General features: G+C 48.3%; 2 protein-coding genes across 2 annotated transcripts in view; one reads left to right on the forward strand and one right to left on the reverse strand.

The window, feature by feature from the left end:
• LOC115130565 (inhibitory synaptic factor 2A-like) overlaps window positions 1–11,460 on the reverse strand; it is a 40,329-nt gene extending 28,869 nt beyond the window's left edge. Inside the window, exon 1 of the mRNA XM_029661829.2 lies at window positions 11,283–11,460. The gene's annotated coding sequence lies outside the window, so the exon portion shown is untranslated. The remainder of the gene's footprint in view (window positions 1–11,282) is intronic.
• The window catches only part of LOC115130563 (dedicator of cytokinesis protein 2-like), a 181,136-nt gene that overhangs the window by 102,001 nt on the left and 58,182 nt on the right, over window positions 1–20,953 (forward strand). The gene's annotated exons all lie outside the window — the stretch shown is intronic.

The raw sequence follows: 20,953 nt of genomic DNA on the forward strand, positions 1-20,953 counted from the left end.
CCTCCATGCCCTCTCTCTCTCGTCCCTGTATCACTGACCCTCGGTCTGTACCTCCTCTCTCCTCTCTCCATCAACCTGACCCTCCATGCCCTCTCTCTCTCTTGTCCCTGTATCACTTACCATTGGTCTGTACCTCCTCCCTCGTCTCTCCATCAACCTGACCCTCCATGCCCTCTCTCTCTCTCGTCCCTGTATCACGGACCCTCGGTCTGTACCTCCTCCCTCGTCTCTCCATCAACCTGACCCTCCATGCCCTCTCTCTCTCGTCCCTGTATCACTAACCCTCAGTCTGTACCTCCTCCATCGTCTCTCCATCAACCTGACCTTCCATGCCCTCTCTCTCTCGTCCCTGTATCACTGACCCTCGGTCTGGACCTCCTCCCTCGTCTCTCCATCAACCTGACCCTCCATGCCCTCTCTCTCTCGTCCCTGTATCACTGACCCTCGGTCTGTACCTCCTCCCTCGTCTCTCCATCAACCTGACCCTCCATGCCCTCTCTCTCTCGTCCCTGTATCACTGACCCTCGGTCTGTACCTCCTCCCTCGTCTCTCCATCAACCTGACCCTCCATGCCCTCTCTCTCTCGTCCCTGTATCACTGACCCTCGGTCTGGACCTCCTCCCTCGTCTCTCCATCAACCTGACCCTCCATGCCCTCTCTCTCTTGTCCCTGTATCACTGACCCTCGGTCTGTACCTCCTCCCTCGTCTCTCCATCAACCTGACCCTCCATGCCCTCTCTCTCTCTCATCCCTGTATCACTGACCCTCGGTGTGTACCTCCTCCCTCGTCTCTCCATCAACCTGACCCTCCATGCCCTCTCTCTCTCGTCCCTGTATCATTAGCGTATCTCTCTTTTCTCATTCCCCGTCATTCTGTCCTTCCTTTCTTTCTGTCTGATAATCAGGGGGTTTGGGTCTCACTCTGTCACTGGCCTGATAACACATACAGACATGCATGCATTTTCTTGTACGCACAAATGCAGACACGCACAGACATGAACACACACACAAACACACGCACACATGTATGCATGCACGCACACACACACACATGAACACAAGCACGCACACACACATGCACGCATGCACAGAAGAACACAAACACATACACTTACTCTCCCTCTCTCTCTCTCTCGCTCTCTCTCTCTCTCTCTATATAGCCCTCCTTTGGCTCCGAGGGCCACGTCTTCAATCCCAACGTTAGGCACGCGCTTTTTGTTTGTTTGTTTTAACGCTTCCCCTAACCTAGACCCTTAACTTAACCATTCAGAATTCATGCCGAAACGTAACCTTCAAAATGTCACGTTTATAGACAATTGTCGGATTCTGCAGTGAGACTGAGAGAGCTGATTGATGAGTGAAAAGGTAGACATAGACAGACAGATAGATAACACAGAGGGAAGAGAGGAATGGAGACGGACGGTGTGACAGCACAGAAGGAGGAGAAAAGACAGACAGACAGACAGAAGGAGGAGAGGAGGGATACAGACAGACAGACAGACGGACGGAGAGACAGACAGACAGACAGACAGACAGACAGACAGACAGACAGACAGACAGACAGACAGACAGACAGACAGACAGACAGACAGACAGAGGAGAGGAGCGATACAGACAGACAGACGCACAGACAGACAGCACAGAGAGAGGAGAGGAGCGATACAGACAGACAGACGCACAGACAGACAGACAGACAGCACAGAGAGAGGAGAGGAGAGATACAGACAGACAGACAGACGCACAGACAGACAGCACAGAGAAAGGAGAGGTGCGATACAGACAGACAGACGCACAGACAGACAGACAGACAGACAGACAGACAGACAGGCAGACAGACAGAGAGACAGACAGCACAGAAGGAGGAGAAAAGGGATACAGACAGACAGACAGACAGACAGACAGACAGACAGACAGACAGACAGACAGACAGACAGACAGACAGACAGACAGACAGACAGACAGACAGACAGGAGGAGAGGAGGGATACAGACAGACAGACAGCACAGAGAGAGGAGGGGAGCGATACAGACAGACGCACAGACAGACAGCACAGAGAGATGAGAGGAGCGATACAGACAGACAGACAGACAGACAGACAGACAGACAGACAGACAGCACAGAGAGAGGAGGGGAGCGATACAGACAGACGCACAGACAGACAGCACAGAGAGATGAGAGGAGCGATACAGACAGACAGACAGACAGCACAGAGAGATGAGAGGAGCGATACAGACAGACAGACAGACAGCACAGAGAGAGGAGAGGAGCGATACAGACAGACAGTCAGACAGACAGACAGCACAGAGAGATGAGAGGAGCGATACAGACAGACAGACAGCACAGAGAGATGAGAGGAGCGATACAGACAGACAGACAGACAGACAGACACAGACAGACAGCACAGAGAGAGGAGAGGAGTGAGACAGACAGACAGACAGACAGACAGACAGACAGACAGCACAGAGAGATGAGAGGAGCGATACAGACAGACAGACAGACAGACAGACAGAAGGAGGAGAGGAGGGATACAGACAGACAGACAGACAGACAGACAGACAGACAGACAGACAGACAGACAGACAGACAGACAGACAGACAGACAGACAGACAGACAGACAGACAGAGGAGAGGAGCGATACAGACAGACAGACGCACAGACAGACAGCACAGAGAGAGGAGAGGAGCGATACAGACAGACAGACACACAGACAGACAGACAGACAGACAGCACAGAGAGAGGAGAGGAGCAATACAGACAGACAGACAGACAGACGAACAGACAGACAGCACAGAGAAAGGAGAGGTGCGATACAGACAGACAGACAGACGCACAGACAGACAGACAGCACAGAAGGAGGAGAAAAGGGATACAGACAGACAGACAGACAGACAGACAGCACAGAGAGAGGAGAGGAGCGATACAGACAGACACACAGACAGACAGCATAGAGAGATGAGAGGAGTGATACAGACAGACAGACAGACAGCACAGAGAGATGAGAGGAGCGATACAGACAGACAGACAGACAGCACAGAGAGAGGAGAGGAGCGATACAGACAGACAGACAGCACAGAGAGAGGAGAGGAGCGATACAGACAGACAGTCAGACAGACAGACAGCACAGAGAGATGAGAGGAGCGATACAGACAGACAGACAGCACAGAGAGATGAAAGGAGCGATACAGACAGACAGACAGCACAGAAAGAGGAGGGGAGCGATACAGACAGACAGACAGACAGACACAGACAGACAGCACAGAGAGAGGAGAGGAGTGAGACAGACAGACAGACAGCACAGAGAGATGAGAGGAGCGATACAGACAGACAGCCAGACAGACAGCACAGAGAAAGGAGAGGAGCGATACAGACAGACAGACAGCACAGAGAGAGGCGAGGAGCGATACAGACAGACGGACAGACAGACAGACAGCGCAGAGAGAGGAGAGGAGCGATACAGACAGACAGACAGACAGACAGACAGACAGACAGACAGACAGACAGAGGAGAGGAGCGAATGGTCTAATGAGATATAAAGTGAACTAGAGAGACTACGATGGTTAATCTATAGGTTATGACAAAATACATGTATGTAGACCCGAAGAGTATCTCTGGAGAGGAGAGAGGAAAGAGAGAGTTATAGAATGGGGGAGGGTGACAGATGGGGTGAGAGACAAAAGGAGGTGAGAGAAAGATAGAGGGTGGAGAAAAGCAAAGAAATGGTGAGAGATAAATATATACACTGCTCAAAAATAAAGGGAACACTTAAACAACACAATGTAACTCCAAGTCAATCACACTTCTGTGAAATCAAACTGGCCACTTAGGAAGCAACACTGATTGACAATACATTTTACATTTCTGTTGTGCGAATGGAATAGACAACAGGTGGAAATTATAGGCACTTAGCAAGATACCCCCAATAAAGGAGTGGTTCTGCAGGTGGTGACCACAGACCACTTCTCAGTTCCTATGCTTCCTAGCTGATGTTTTGGTCACTTTTGAATGCTGGCGGTGCTTTCACTCTAGTGGTAGCATGAGACGGAGTCTACAACCCACACAAGTGTCTCAGGTAGTGCAGCTCATCCAGGATGGCACATCAATGCGAGCTGTGGCAAGAAGGTTTGCTGTTTCTGTCAGCGTAGTGTCCAGAGCATGGAGGCGCAACCGGGAGACAGGCCAGTACATCAGGAGACGTGGAGGAGGCCGTAGGAGGGCAACAACCCAGCAGCAGGACCGCTACCTCCGCCTTTGTGCGAGGAGGAGCAGGAGGAGCACTGCCAGAGCCCTGCAAAATGACCTCCAGCAGGCCACAAATGTGCATGTGTCTGCTCAAACGGTCAGCAACAGACTCCATGAGGGTGGTATGAGGGCCCGACGTCCACAGGTGGGGGTTGTGCTTACAGCCCAACACCGTGCAGGACGTTTGGCATTTGCCAGAGAAACCCAAGATTGGCAAATTTGCCACTGGCGCCCTGTGCTCTTCACAGATGAAAGCAGGTTCACACTGAGCACATGTGACAGACGTGACAGAGTCTGGAGACGCCGTGGAGAACGTTCTGCTGCCTGCAAAATCCTCCAGCATGACCGGTTTGGCGGTGGGTCAGTCATGGTGTGGGGTGGCATTTCTTTGGAGGGTCGCTTAGCCCTCCATGTGCTCGCCAGAGGTAGCCTGACTGCCATTAGCTACAGAGATGAGATCCTCAGACCCCTTGTGAGACCATATGCTGGTACGGTTGGCCCTGGGTTCCTCCTAATGCAAGACAATGCTAGACCTCATGTAGCTGGAGTGTGTCAGCAGTTCCTGCAAGACGAAGGCATTGATGCTATGGACTGGCCCGCCCGTTTCGCAGACCTGAATCCAATTGAGCACATCTGGGACATCATGTCTCGCTCCATCCACCAACGCCACGTTGCACCACAGACTGTCCAGGAGTTGGCGGATGCTTTAGTCCAGGTCTGGGAGGAGATCCCTCAGGAGACCATCCGCCACCTCATCAGGAGCATGCCCAGGCGTTGTAGGGAGGTCATACATGCACGTGGAGGTCACACACACTACTGAGCCTCATTTTGACTTGTTTTAAGGATATTACATCAAAGTTGTATCAGCCTGTAGTACGGTTTTCCACTTTAATTTTGAGTGTGACTCCAAATACAGACCTCCATGGGTTGATACATTTGATTTCCATTGATCATTTTTGTGTGATTTTGTTGTCAGCACATTCAACTATGTAAAGAAAAAATTATTTAATAAGAATATTTCATTCATTCAGATCTAGGATGTGTTATTTTAGTGTTCCCTTTATTTTTTGGGGCAGTGTATATACAGTGGGGCAAAAAAGTATTTAGTCAGCCACCAATTGTGCAAGTTCTCCCACTTAAAAAGATGAGAGAGGCCTGTAATTTTCATCATAGGTACACTTCAACTATGACAGACAATGAGAAAGAAACATTTATTTATAATTTATTTGCAAATTATGGTGGAAAATAAGTATTTGGTCAATAACAAAAGTTTATCTCAATACTTTGTTATATACCCTTTGTTGGCAATGACAGAGGTCAAGCGATTTCTGTAAGTCTTCACAAGGTTTTCACACACTGTTGCTGGTATTTTGGCCCATTCCTCCATGCAGATCTCCTCTAGAGCAGTGCTTTTTGGGGGGCTGTTGCTGGGCAACACGGACTTTCAACTCCCTCCAAAGATTTTCTATGGGGTTGAGATCTGGAGACTGGCTAGGCCACTCCAGGACCTTGAAATGCTTCTTACGAAGCCACTCCTTCGTTGCCCGGGCGGTGTGTTTGGGATCAGTGTCATGCTGAAAGACCCAGCCACGTTTCATCTTCAATGCCCTTGCTGATGGAAGGAGGTTTTCACTCAAAATCTCACGATACATGGCCCCATTCATTCTTTCCTTTACACGGATCAGTCGTCCTGGTCCATTTGCAGAAAAACAGCCCCAAAGCATGATGTTTCCACCCCCATTCTTCACAGTAGGTATGGTGTTCTTTGGACGCAACTCAGCATTCTTTGTCCTCCAAACACGACGAGTTGAGTTTTTACCAAAAAGTTATATTTTGGTTTGATCTGACCATATGACATTCTCGCATTCTTCTTCTGGATCATCCAAATGCTCTCTAGCAAACTTCAGACGGGCCTGGACATGTACTGGCTTAATCAGGGGGACACGTCTGGCACTGCAGGATTTGAGTCCCTGGCAGCGTAGTGTGTTACTGATGGTAGGTTTTGTTACTTTGGTCCCAGCTCTCTGCATGTCATTCACTAGGTCCCCCCGTGTGATTCTGGGATTTTTGCTCACCGTTCTTGTGATCATTTTGACCCCACGGGGTGAGATCTTGTGTGGAGCCCCAGATCGAGGGAGATTATCAGTGGTCTTGTATGTCTTCCATTTCCTAATAATTGCTCCCACAGTTGATTTCTTCAAACCAAGCTGCTTACCTATTGCAGATTCAGTCTTCCCAGCCTGGTGCAGGTCTACAATTTTGTTTCTGGTGTCCTTTGACAGCTCTTTGGTCTTGGCCATAGTGGAGTTTGGAGTGTGACTGTTTGAGGTTGTGGACAGGTGTCTTTTATACTGATAACAAGTTCAAACATGTGCCATTAATACAGGTAACGAGTGGAACACAGAGGAGCCTCTTAAAGAATAAGTTACAGGTCTGTGAGAGCCAGAAATCTTGCTTGTTTGTAGGTGACCAAATACTTATTTTCCACCATAATTTGCAAATAAATTCATTAAAAATCCTACAATGTGATTTTCTGGATTTTTCTTTCTAATTTTGTCTGTCATAGTTGAAGTGTACCTATGATGAAAATTACAGGCCTCTCTCATCTTTTTAAGTGGGAGAACTTGCACAATTGGTGGCTGACTAAATACTTTTTTGCCCCACTGTATATACACTGCCCCAAAAAATAAAGGGAACACTAAAATAACACATCCTAGATCTGAATGAATGAAATATTCTTATTAAATAATTTTTTCTTTACATAGTTGAATGTGCTGACAACAAAATCACACAAAAATGATCAATGGAAATCAAATGTATCAACCCATGGAGGTCTGTATTTGGAGTCACACTCAAAATTAAAGTGGAAAACCATACTACAGGCTGATACAACTTTGATGTAATATCCTTAAAACAAGTCAAAATGAGGCTCAGTAGTGTGTGTGGCCTCCACGTGCATGTATGACCTCCCTACAATGCCTGGGCATGCTCCTGATGAGGTGGCGGATGGTCTCCTGAGGGATCTCCTCCCAGACCTGGACTAAAGCATCCGCCAACTCCTGGACAGTCTGTGGTGCAACGTGGCGTTGGTGGATGGAGCGAGACATGATGTCCCAGATGTGCTCAATTGGATTCAGGTCTGCGGAACGGGCGGGCCAGTCCATAGCATCAATGCCTTCGTCTTGCAGGAACTGCTGACACACTCCAGCTACATGAGGTCTAGCATTGTCTTGCATTAGGAGGAACCCAGGGCCAACCGTACCAGCATATGGTCTCACAAGGGGTCTGAGGATCTCATCTCTGTAGCTAATGGCAGTCAGGCTACCTCTGGCGAGCACATGGAGGGCTAAGCGACCCTCCAAAGAAATGCCACCCCACACCATGACTGACCCACCGCCAAACCGGTCATGCTAGAGGATTTTGCAGGCAGCAGAACGTTCTCCACGGCGTCTCCAGACTCTGTCACGTCTGTCACATGTGCTCAGTGTGAACCTGCTTTCATCTGTGAAGAGCACAGGGCGCCAGTGGCAAATTTGCCAATCTTGGGTTTCTCTGGCAAATGCCAAACGTCCTGCACGGTGTTGGGCTGTAAGCACAACCCCCACCTGTGGACGTCGGGCCCCTCATACCACCCTCATGGAGTCTGTTGCTGACCGTTTGAGCAGACACATGCACATTTGTGGCCTGCTGGAGGTCATTTTGCAGGGCTCTGGCAGTGCTCCTCCTGCTCCTCCTCGCACAAAGGCGGAGGTAGCGGTCCTGCTGCTGGGTTGTTGCCCTCCTACGGCCTCCTCCACGTCTCCTGATGTACTGGCCTGTCTCCCGGTTGCGCCTCCATGCTCTGGACACTACGCTGACAGACACAGCAAACCTTCTTGCCACAGCTCGCATTGATGTGCCATCCTGGATGAGCTGCACTACCTGAGACACTTGTGTGGGTTGTAGACTCCGTCTCATGCTACCACTAGAGTGAATGCACCGCCAGCATTCAAAAGTGACCAAAACATCAGCTAGGAAGCATAGGAACTGAGAAGTGGTCTGTGGTCACCACCTGCAGAACCACTCCTTTATTGGGGGTATCTTGCTAAGTGCCTATAATTTCCACCTGTTGTCTATTCCATTCGCACAACAGAAATGTAAAATGTATTGTCAATCAGTGTTGCTTCCTAAGTGGCCAGTTTGATTTCACAGAAGTGTGATTGACTTGGAGTTACATTGTGTTGTTTAAGTGTTCCCTTTATTTTTGAGCAGTGTATATATTTATCTCTCACCATTTCTTTGCTTTTCTCCACCCTCTATCTTTCTCTCACCTCCTTTTGTCTCTCACCCCATCTGTCACCCTCCCCCATTCTATAACTCTCTCTTTCCTCTCTCCTCTCCAGAGATACTCTTCGGGTCTACATACATGTATTTTGTCATAACCTATAGATTAACCATCGTAGTCTCTCTAGTTCACTTTATATCTCATTAGACCATTCGCTCCTCTCCTCTGTCTGTCTGTCTGTCTGTCTGTCTGTCTGTCTGTATCGCTCCTCTCCTCTCTCTGCGCTGTCTGTCTGTCTGTCCGTCTGTCTGTATCGCTCCTCGCCTCTCTCTGTGCTGTCTGTCTGTCTGTATCTCTCCTCTCCTTTCTCTGTGCTGTCTGTCTGGCTGTCTGTCTGTATCGCTCCTCTCATCTCTCTGTGCTGTCTGTCTGTCTGTCTGTCTCACTCCTCTCCTCTCTCTGTGCTGTCTGTCTGTGTCTGTCTGTCTGTCTGTCTGTCTGTCTGTATCGCTCCCCTCCTCTTTCTGTGCTGTCTGTCTGTCTGTCTGTATCGCTCCTTTCATCTCTCTGTGCTGTCTGTCTGTCTGTATCGCTCCTCTCATCTCTCTGTGCTGTCTGTCTGTCTGACTGTCTGTCTGTATCGCTCCTCTCCTCTCTCTGTGCTGTCTGTCTGTCTGTATCACTCCTCTCCTCTCTCTGTGCTGTCTGTCTGTCTGTCTGTATCGCTCCTCTCATCTCTCTGTGCTGTCTGTCTGTCTGTCTGTCTGTCTGTCTGTCTGTCTGTCTGTCTGTCTGTCTCACTCCTCTCCTCTCTCTGTGCTGTCTGTCTGTGTCTGTCTGTCTGTCTGTCTGTATCGCTCCTCTCATCTCTCTGTGCTGTCTGTCTGTGCGTCTGTCTGTATCGCTCCCCTCCTCTCTCTGTGCTGTCTGTCTGTCTGTATCCCTCCTCTCCTCCTGTCTGTCTGTCTGTCTGTCTGTCTGTCTGTCTGTCTGTCTGTCTGTCTGTCTGTCTGTCTGTCTGTCTGTCTGTCTGTCTGTATCCCTTTTCTCCTCCTTCTGTGCTGTCTGTCTCTCTGTCTGTCTGCCTGTCTGTCTGTCTGTCTGTCTGTGCGTCTGTCTGTCTGTCTGTCTGTATCGCACCTCTCCTTTCTCTGTGCTGTCTGTCTGTGCGTCTGTCTGTCTGTCTGTATCTCTCCTCTCCTCTCTCTGTGCTGTCTGTCTGTCTGTCTGTGCGTCTGTCTGTCTGTATCGCTCCTCTCCTCTGTCTGTCTGTCTGTCTGTCTGTCTGTCTGTCTGTCTGTCTGTCTGTCTGTCTGTCTGTCTGTCTGTCTGTCTGTCTGTCTGTCTGTCTGTCTGTCTGTGTCCGTCCGTCCGTCTGTCTGTCTGTATCCCTCCTCTCCTCCTTCTGTCTGTCTGTCTGTCTTTTCTCCTCCTTCTGTGCTGTCACACCGTCCGTCTCCATTCCTCTCTTCCCTCTGTGTTATCTATCTGTCTGTCTATGTCTACCTTTTCACTCATCAATCAGCTCTCTCAGTCTCACTGCAGAATCCGACAATTGTCTATAAACGTGACATTTTGAAGGTTACGTTTCGGCATGAATTCTGAATGGTTAAGTTAAGGGTCTAGGTTAGGGGAAGCGTTAAAACAAACAAACAAAAAGCGCGTGCCTAACGTTGGGATTGAAGACGTGGCCCTCGGAGCCAAAGGTTAAGTTCAGGGTTAAGGGTTAAGTTTTGGGATAGGGTTCAAACAAAAACAACTCCACGGTTAAGTTGAGGCATTCAGTCTGAATGCTTAAGGGAAGGGTTTAAGGTTGGACGGACGTCAAGTTTCGCAGTGGACCTTGAGCAACCTGGCTGCTCCCCTCTATATTTCTACTGGTATCTGTGTGTTTACCTCCCATCAGAGCGTGACTGGGTCTCGGTGTTAGAACCCAGATTCCTGAAGGAGGTAAAGTAGTGTGGGCAAAAGGGAACAGTGAACATGCACATGAATGGCTATAGACTAATACACACATGCACGCCACTCACACACACACTCAAACCTATGGGTACACACATCATTAAACAAAAACATAGGCAACACTCACACTCTTATGCCGCATAAACAGGAACACACGCTTAGATCTGTGTGAACATGCATTGTAGGAGAGAGTATCCACAGCAATACACTCTGGGACAGCGTTGTGCTTTGAGCTATTCACTAGAGCTAAACCAGTGGAGGTATAACACACACACACACACACACGCACAGCTTTAAAACACCATGTCGCCGGCCGCACAGAGTTCATTGGGCTTTACACAGCCGAATACACACACACACACACACACACACACACACACACACACACACACACACACACAAGCCTACAGTGACAGACGGATACGATTATTCACCTGCCACACAGTACACCTCAATCACAAAGGACACACACATACCACACACCACACACACACACACACACACAGAGCATCACACATTCACACACCCTAGCAGGATCAAAGTCAATCTTAAAGATTGAGGGGGCAAATAGAAACGCATTCTACCTGGGCACTTGGCAACAACAAACCCACCACTATGGGACAATCACATACCAACAGGCACTTACACAAGCCCTAACATACAAGCACTAACTACAACAACACAACACCACAAACACATCAACTCAAGGGCAGACTCACAGACACAAGTGTGTGTGTGTGCTGTGTAATGAAGGTTCTCTGTCCACTGATCACTCCTCTATAACTACTGTCCTTCCTCACTCACTCTCTCACTCACCTCCACTCCTTTCTCAGCTCTTCCTCCCATCCACACACCTCTTTTCTCTCCTCCTTTCTCTCCCACACGCCTCCAGTTAGTCGTCTGTCTTAGTCCAGCTCTTTTTCCCCCCTAATGTCACTCTCTTTCTCTCTCTATGTCTGTGTTGCTGACTCGCGTGCTCCGCGGCACTAACTGATCCTCTGCTTCTCTCTCTCCTCCCCCTCTCTATCTATCCTCCCCCTCTCTCCTCCCCCCCTCTTGCTCCCTCTCTCTCTCTCTCTCTCTCTCCCTCTCTCGCCCTCTCACTCTCTCTGTCTCTCTGTTTTCCTCCAGCTCAACCCCCCTCTCTCTCTCTCTCCCCTCTCTCGCCCTCTCACTCTCTCTGTCTCTCTGTTTTCCTCCAGCTCAACCCCCTCTCTCTCTCTCGCTCTCTCTCTCACGGTCTCTCTCTCCTTTTTCTGTCTCTCTGTCCCTCTCTCCTGTGTTAATCCAGTGTGTGTCCTTGTTTCCCTGGCTGTGTCTGCTGTGGCAGACTACTGTACCAGACCTGAGCAGACCTGAGCAGACCAAGGGTCTGGCAGCACAGAGGTCCCTTCTCCTGGGACACTGGCCAGGGGTGTTGATACACACACACACACACGCACACACACGCACGCACGCACACACACACACACACCAGGGTTGGAGTCCATTCTGAATTTCTGAATTTAACTCAATTCAACCTATGAATTAAAATTCTAACTAGCAGCTTCATTAAATAGTAGCCGCAAAACACCATTCTCAACGTCAACAGTGAAGAGGCGACTCTGGGATGCTGGCCTTCTAGGGGGAGTTCCTCTGTCCAGTGTCTGTGTTCTTTTGCCCATCTTAATATTTTCTTTATATTAGCCAGCCTGAGATATGACTTTTTCTTTGTAGTTCTGCCTAAAATGCCAGCATCTTGGAGTCGCCTCTTCACTGTTGATGTTGAGACTGGTGTTTTGCGGGTAATATTTAATGAAGCTGCCAGTTGAGGACTTGTGAGGCGTCTGTTTCTCAAACTAGACACTCCAATGTACTTTCCTCTTGCTCAGTTGTGCACCACGGCCTCCCACTCCTCTTTCTATTCTGGTTAGAGCCAGTTTGTGCTGTTCTGTGAAGGGAGTAATACACAGCATTGTACGAGATCTTCAGTGTCTTGGCAATTTCTTGCATGAAATAACCTTCATTTCTCAGAACAAGAATAGACTGACGAGTTTCAGAAGAAAGTTATTTGTTTCTGGCCATTTTGAGCCTGTAATTGAACCCACAAATGCTGATGCTCCAGATACTCAACTAGTCTAAAGAAGGCCAGTTTTATTGCTTCTTTAATCAGAACAAAACTTTTCAGCTGTGCTAACATAATTGCAAAAGGGCTTTCTAATGATCAATTAGCATTTTAAAATGATAACTTGGGTTAGCTAACACAACGTGCCATTGGAACACAGGAGTGATGGTTGCTGATAATGGGCCTATTTAGATATTCCATTCAAAATGAGCTGTTTCCAGCAACAATAGTCATTTACAACATTAGCAATGTCTACACTGTATTTCTGATCAATTTGATGTTATTTAAATGGACAACAAAAAAACAAGGACATTTCTAAGTGACCCCAAACTTTTGAACGGTAGTGTAGATAGATATTGATATATTATAGTAAGATATACATAAATTTAGTAAGACATAAATAGTTATAGATAGATATAGTAAGATATAAATAGATATACATAGATATAGTAAGATATAGATGGATATAGTAAGATAAAGAAAGATATTGTCAAATATAGATAGATATAGTACAATATATATAGATTTAAATAGATAGATAGATAGATTTTTTTATTTTTTTAATTACTTCACCTTTTATTTACCCAGGTAGGCTAGTTGAGAACAAGTTCTCATTTACAACTGCGACCTGGCCAAGATAAAGCAAAGCAATTCGACACATACAACAACACAGAGTTACACATGGAATAAACAAAACATACAGTCAATAATACAGTAGAACAAAAGAAAACAAAAAGTCTATATACAGTGAGTGCAAATGAGGTAAGTTAAGGAAATAAATAGGCCGTGGTGGCGAAGTAATTACAATATAGCAATTAAACACTGGAATGGTAGATCGGCAGAAGATGAATGTGCAGGTAGAGATACTGGGGTGCAAAGGAGCAAAATAAATAAATAAATACCAGTATGGGGATGAGGTAGGTAGATAGATGGGCTGTTTAACAGATAGGCTATGTACAGGTGCAGTGATCTGTACATTGCTCTGACAGCTGGTGCTTAAAGCTAGGGAGGGAGATGTTAGTCTCCAGCTTCAGAGATGTTTGCAATTCGTTCCAGTCATGGGCAGCAGAGAACTGGAAGGAAAGACGACCAAAGGAGTAATTGGCTTTGGGGGTGACCAGTGAGATATACCTGCTGGAGCGTGTGCAACGAGTGGGTGCTGCTATGGTGACCAGTGAGCTGAGATAAGGCGGGGCTTTACCTAGCAGAGACTTGTAGATAACCTGTAGATCCAAGATGGCGTAGCAGTAAGTCGTCCTGTCGTGTCGTGTCCCCTGTATATATCGTTTATTTTTCGTTTTTTACATATTTTTCTTCGCATATCTCTTTAAAAACTTTTTGCTAAACCTAAGCTTCCAAACACTCTCCTGCAACCCGCCTCACCCAATGTAGCTATTTTTCCTAAAGTATTTATATTTACTTCGGAACCGGAACCCCTCAACCCCTCAACTGAAGCTAGCCAGCTAACCACCAGCTATGCTAGCGGTCTTCAGCTAACCGGTCATCAGCTAACCTTCAGCCCGGAAAGCTCTCGCCAGTTCGAACAACGCGACTCTAACCAGAGCATAACGGACCTATTTATTTTTCATCCCCGGATTCCCACCGCAAACGGAACATTTTTCAGCTGGATCTTCACAACTAGCTATCTACGAACTGTTAGCTTGCTAGCACAGGCCTGCTAACCGTCTGAATCGCCGCGTCCCAAACACCCATATTTACTTTCTATCTCTTTTTGATTTTTTATTTGTTTATACCTTCCGGAAACCTGCCTCACCCAATGTGATACGGAATCGCTATTATTTTAAATTTTTTAGAACACACTCAAGAACCTCCAGAAGCTAACTAGCTACAAGCTATTTAGTCATTTTTAGTTTTTTTAAAACCTGGATAACACTCGCCAGTCCAGCTTCCCTGCCCCATCCACCGTTGCCCCCTGGACACTGATCTCTTGGCCACATAGCTGATGCACGCTGGACTGTCCATTAATCACGGTACTCCATTCTGCTTGTTTGTTTTATCTGTTGGCCCCGTTGCCTAGTCAACACCATTTTACCTGCTGTTGTCGTGCTAGCTGATTAGCTGTTGTTGTCTCACCTACTGTTTTAGCTAGCTTTCCCAATTCAACACCTGTGATTACTGTATGCCTCGCTGTATGTCTCTCTCAAATGTCAATATGCCTTGTATACTGTTGTTCAGGTTAGTTATCATTGTTTTAGTTCACAATGGAGCCCCTAGTTCCACTCTTCATACCCCTGATAACTCAAAAAAAAAAGTGCTAAAGCCACTTTCTACCACTCTAAATTCCAAGCATCTGCCTCTAACCCTAGGAAGCTCTTTGCCACCTTCTCCTCCCTCCTGAATCCTCCTCCCCCTCCCCCCCCTCCTCCCTCTCTGCAGATGACTTCGTCAACCATTTTGGAAAGAAGGTCGACGACATCCGATCCTCGTTTGCTAAGTCAAACGACACCGCTGGTTCTGCTCACACTGCCCTACCCTGTGCTCTGACCTCTTTCTCCCCTCTCTCTCCCGATGAAATCTCGCGTCTTGTGACGGCCGGCCGCCCAACAACCTGCCCGCTTGACCCTATTCCCTCCTCTCTTCTCCAGACCATTTCCGGAGACCTTCTCCCTTACCTCACCTCGCTCATCAACTCATCCCTGACCGCTGGCTCGTCCCTTCTGTCTTCAAGAGAGCGAGAGTTGCACCTCTTCTGAAAAAACCTACACTCGATCCCTCCCGATGTCAACAACTACAGACCAGTATCCCTTCTTTCTTTTCTCTCCAAAACTCTTGAACGTGCCGTCCTTGGCCAGCTCTCCCGCTATCTCTCTCAGAATGACCTTCTTGATCCAAATCAGTCAGGTTTCAAGACTAGTCATTCAACTGAGACTGCTCTTCTCTGTATCACGGAGGCCCTCCGCACTGCTAAAGCTAACTCTCTCTCCTCTGCTCTCATCCTTCTAGACCTATCGGCTGCCTTCGATACTGTGAACCATCAGATCCTCCTCTCCACCCTCTCCGAGTTGGGCATCTCCCAGCGCGGCCCACGCTGGATTGCGTCCTACCTGACAGGTCGCTCCTACCAGGTGGCGTGGCGAGAATCTGTCTCCTCACCACGCGCTCTCACCACTGGCGTCCCCAGGGCTCTGTTCTAGGCCCTCTCCTATTCTCGCTATACACCAAGTCACTTGGCTCTGTCATAACCTCACATGGTCTCTCCTATCATTGCTATGCAGACGACACACAATTAATCTTCTCCTTTCCCCCTTCTGATGACCAGGTGGCGACGCATCTCTGCATGTCTGGCAGACATATCAGTGTGGATGACGGATCACCACCTCAAGCTGAACCTCGGCAAGACGGAGCTGCTCTTCCTCCCGGGAAGGACTGCCCGTTCCATGATCTCGCCATCACGGTTGACAACTCCATTGTGTCCTCCTCCCAGAGCGCTAAGAACCTTGGCGTGATCCTGGACAACACCCTGTCGTTCTCAACTAACATCAAGGCGGTGGCCCGTTCTTGTAGGTTCATGCTCTACAACATCCGCAGAGTACGACCCTGCCTCACACAGGAAGCAGCGCAGGTCCTAATCCAGGCACTTGTCATCTCCCGTCTGGATTACTGCAACTCGCTGTTGGCTGGGCTCCCTGCCTGTGCCATAAAACCCCTACAACTCATCCAGAACCCTCTGGTGTTCAACCTTCCCAAGTTCTCTCCACGTCACCCCGCTCCTCCGCTCTCTCCACTGGCTTCCAGTTGAAGCTCGCATCCGCTACAAGACCATGGTGCTTGCCTACGGAGCTGTGAGGGGAACGGCACCTCAGTACCTCCAGGCTCTGATCAGGCCCTACACCCAAACAAGGGCACTGCGTTCATCCACCTCTGGCCTGCTCGCCTCCCTACCACTGAGGAAGTACAGTTCCCCGCGCAGCCCAGTCAAACTGTTCGCTGCTCTGGCCCCCAATGGTGGAACAAACTCCTCACGACGCCAGGACAGCGGAGTCAATCACCACCTTCCGGAGACACCTGAAACCCCACCTCTTTCAGGAATACCTAGGATAGGATAAAGTAATCCTTCTCACCCTCCCCCTTAAAAGATTTAGATGCACTATTGTAAAGTGGCTGTTCCACTGGATGTCTTAAGGTGAATGCACCAATTTGTAAGTCGCTCTGGATAAGAGCGTCTGCTAAATGACTTAAATGTAAATGTAATGTAAATGTAACTCCTTTGTCCCACCTCCCACACATGCGGTGACCTCACCCATTACAACCAGCATGTCCAGAGATACAACCTCTCTCATCATCACCCAGGGTCTGGGCTTACCTCCGCTGTACCCGCACCCCACCATACCCCTGTCTGCGCATTATGCCCTGAATATATTCTACCATGCCCAGAAACCTGCTCCTCTTATTCTCTGTCCCCAACGCTCTAGGCGACCAGTTTTGATAGCCTTTAGCCGCACCCTCATACTACTCCTTCTCTGTTCCGCGGGTGATGTGGAGGTAAACCCAGGCCCTGCATGTCCCCAGGCACCCTCATTTGTTGACTTCTGTGATCGAAAAAGCCTTGGTTTCATGCATGTCAACATCAGAAGCCTCCTCCCTAAGTTTGTTTTACTCACTGCTTTAGCACACTCTGCTAACCCTGATGTCCTTGCTGTGTCTGAATCCTGGCTCAGGAAGGCCACCAAAATTCAGAGATTTCCATACCCAACTATAACATCTTCCGTCAAGATAGAACTGCCAAAGGGGGAGGAGTTGCAGTCTACTGCAGAGATAGCCTGCAAAGTAATGTCATACTTTCCAGGTCCATACCCAAACAGTTCGTACTACTAATTTTGAAAATTACTCTCTCCAGAAATAAGTCTCTCACAGTTGCCGCCTGCTACCGACCCCCCTCAGCTCCCAGCTGTGCCCTGGACACCATTTGTGAATTGATCGCCCCCCATCTAGCTTCAGAGTTTGTTCTGTTAGGTGACCTAAACTGGGATATGCTTAACACCCCGGCAGTCCTACAATCTAAGCTAGATGCCCTCAATCTCACACAAATCATCAAGGAACCCACCAGATACAACCCTAACTCTGTAAACAAGGGCACCCTCATAGACGTCATCCTGACCAACTGGCCCTCCAAATACACCTCCGCTGTCTTCAACCAGGATCTCAGCGATCACTGCCTCATTGCCTGTATCCGCTACAGAGCCGCAGTCAAACGACCACCCCTCATCACTGTCAAACGCTCCCTAAAACACTTCTGTGAGCAGGCCTTCCTAATCGACCTGGCCCGGGTATCCTGGAAGGACATTGACCTCATCCCGTCAGTTGAGGATGCCTGGTCATTCTTTAAGAGTAACTTCCTCACAATTTTAGATAAGCATGCTCCGTTCAAAAAATGCAGAACTAAGAACAGATACAGCCCTTGGTTCACTCCAGACGTGACTGCCCTCGACCAGCACAAAAACATCCTGTGGCGGACTGCAATAGCATTGAATAGTCCCCGTGATATGCAACTGTTCAGGGAAGTCAGGAACCAATACACGCAGTCAGTCAGGAAAGCTAAGGCCAGCTTCTTCAGGCAGAAGTTTGCATCCTGTAGCTCCAACTCCAAAAAGTTCTGGGACACTGTGAAGTCCATGGAGAACAAGAGCACCTCCTCCCAGCTGCCCACTGCACTGAGGCTAGGTAACACGGTCACCACCGATAAACCATGATTATCGAAAACTTCAATAAGCATTTCTCAACGGCTGGCCATGCCTTCCGCCTGGCTACTCCAACCTCGGCTAACAGCTCCGCCCCCCCCGCAGCTCCTTGCCCAAGCCTCTCCAGGTTCTCCTTTACCCAAATCCAGATAGCAGATGTTCTGAAAGAGCTCCAAAACCTGGACCCGTACAAATCAGCTGGGCTTGACAATCTGGACCCTCTCTTTCTGAAACTATCCGCCGCCATTGTCGCAACCCCTATTACCAGCCTGTTCAACCTCTCTTTCATATCGTCCGAGATCCCCAAGGATTGGAAAGATGCCGCAGTCATCCCCCTCTTCAAAGGGGGAGACACCCTGGACCCAAACTGTTACAGACCTATATCCATCCTGCCCTGCCTATCCAAGGTCTTCGAAAGCCAAGTCAACAAAAAGGTCACTGACCATCTCGAATCCCACCGTACCTTCTCCGCTGTGCAATCTGGTTTCCGAGCCGGTCACGGGTGCACCTCAGCCACACTCAAGGTACTAAACGATATCATAACCGCCATCGATAAAAGACAGTACTGTGCAGCCGTCTTCATCGACCTTGCCAAGGCCTTCGATTCTGTCAATCACCATATTCTTATCGGCAGACTCAGTAGCCTCGGTTTTTCGGATGACTGCCTTGCCTGGTTCACCAATTACTTTGCAGACAGAGTTCAGTGTGTCAAATCGGAAGGCATGCTGTCCGGTCCTCTAGCAGTCTCTATGGGGGTGCCACAGGGTTCAATTCTCGGGCCGACTCTTTTCTCTGTATATATCAATGATGTTGCTCTTGCTGCGGGCGATTCCCTGATCCACCTCTACGCAGACGACACCATTCTATATACTTTCGGCCCGTCATTGGACACTGTGATATCTAACCTCCAAACGAGCTTCAATGCCATACAACGCTCCTTCCGTGGCCTCCAACTGCTCTTAAACGCTAGTAAAACCAAATGCATGCTTTTCAACCGATCGCTGCCTGCACCCGCATGCCCGACTAGCATCACCACCCTGGATGGTTCCGACCTTGAATATGTGGACATCTATAAGTACCTAGGTGTCTGGCTAGACTGCAAACTCTCCTTCCAGACTCATATCAAACATCTCCAATCAAAAATCAAATCAAGAGTCGGCTTTCTATTCCGCAACAAAGCCTCCTTCACTCACGCCGCTAAGCTTACCCTAGTAAAACTGACTATCCTACCGATCCTCGACTTCGGCGATGTCATCTACAAAATGGCTTCCAACACTCTACTCAGCAAACTGGATGCAGTCTATCACAGTGCCATCCGTTTTGTCACTAAAGCACCTTATACCACCCACCACTGCGACTTGTATGCTCTAGTCGGCTGGCCCTCGCTACATATTCGTCGCCAGACCCACTGGCTCCAGGTCATCTACAAGTCCATGCTAGGTAAAGCTCCGCCTTATCTCAGTTCATCGCCTACCTCCTCATGCCTTTTGCACACAATGTATATAGACTCCCTTTTTTTCTACTGACTTGTTAATTGTTTACTCCATGTGTAACTCTGTGTTGTCTGTTCACACTGCTGTGCTTTATCTTGGCCAGGTCGCAGTTGCAAATGAGAACTTGTTCTCAACTAGCCTACCTGGTTAAATAAAGGTGACATAAAAAATATATAAAAAAAAGTGGGTTTGGCGACGAGTATGAAGCGAGGGCCAACCAACGAGAGCGTACAGGTTGCAATGGTGGGTAGTGTATGGGGCTTTGGTGACAAAACGGATGGCACTGTGATGGACTGCATCCAGTTTGTTGAGTAGAGTGTTGGAGGCTATTTTATAGATGACATCACCGTAGTCGAGGATCGGTAGGATGGTAAGTTTTACGAGGGTATGTTTGGCAGCGTGAGTGAAGGATGCTTTGTTGCGATATAGGAAGCTGATTCTAGATTTAATTTTGGATTGGAGATGCTTAATGTGAGTCTGGAAGGAGAATTTACAGTCTAACCAGACACCTAGGTATTTGTAGTTGTCCACGTATTCTAAGTCAGAGCCGTCCAGAGTAGTGATGGTGGACGGGCGAGCAGGTGCGGGCAGTTATCGATTGAAAAGCATGCATTTAGTTTTACTTGCGTTTAAGAGCAGTTGGAGGCCACGGTGTCGTCTGCGTAGAGGTGGATCAGAGAATCACCAGCAGCAAGAGCAACATCATTGATGTATACAGAAAAGAGAGTCGGCCCGAGAATTGAGCCCTGTGGCACACCCATAGAGACTGTCAGAGGTCCGGACAACAGGCCCTCCGATTTGACACACTGAACTCTATCAGATAAGTAGTTGGTAAACCAGGCGAGGCAATCATTTGAGAAACCAAGGCTGTCGAGTCTGCCAATAAGAATGTGGTGATTGACAGAGTCAAAAGCCTTGGCCAGGTCGATGAATACAGCTGCCCAGTAATGTCTCTTATCGATGGCGGTTATGATGTCGTTTAGAACCTTGAGTGTGGCTGAGGTGCACCCATGACCAGCTCTGAAACCAGATTGCATAGCGGAGAAGGTATGGTGGGATTCGAAATGGTCGGTAATCTGTTTGTTAACTTGGCTTTCAAAGACCTTAGAAAGACAGGGTAGGATAGATAGATAGATAGATAGATAGATAGATAGATAGATAGATAGATTAAGACATATATAGATATAGATA

This window comes from Oncorhynchus nerka, linkage group LG6, assembly GCF_034236695.1.
Source record: "Oncorhynchus nerka isolate Pitt River linkage group LG6, Oner_Uvic_2.0, whole genome shotgun sequence".
NCBI lineage: Eukaryota > Metazoa > Chordata > Actinopteri > Salmoniformes > Salmonidae > Oncorhynchus > Oncorhynchus nerka.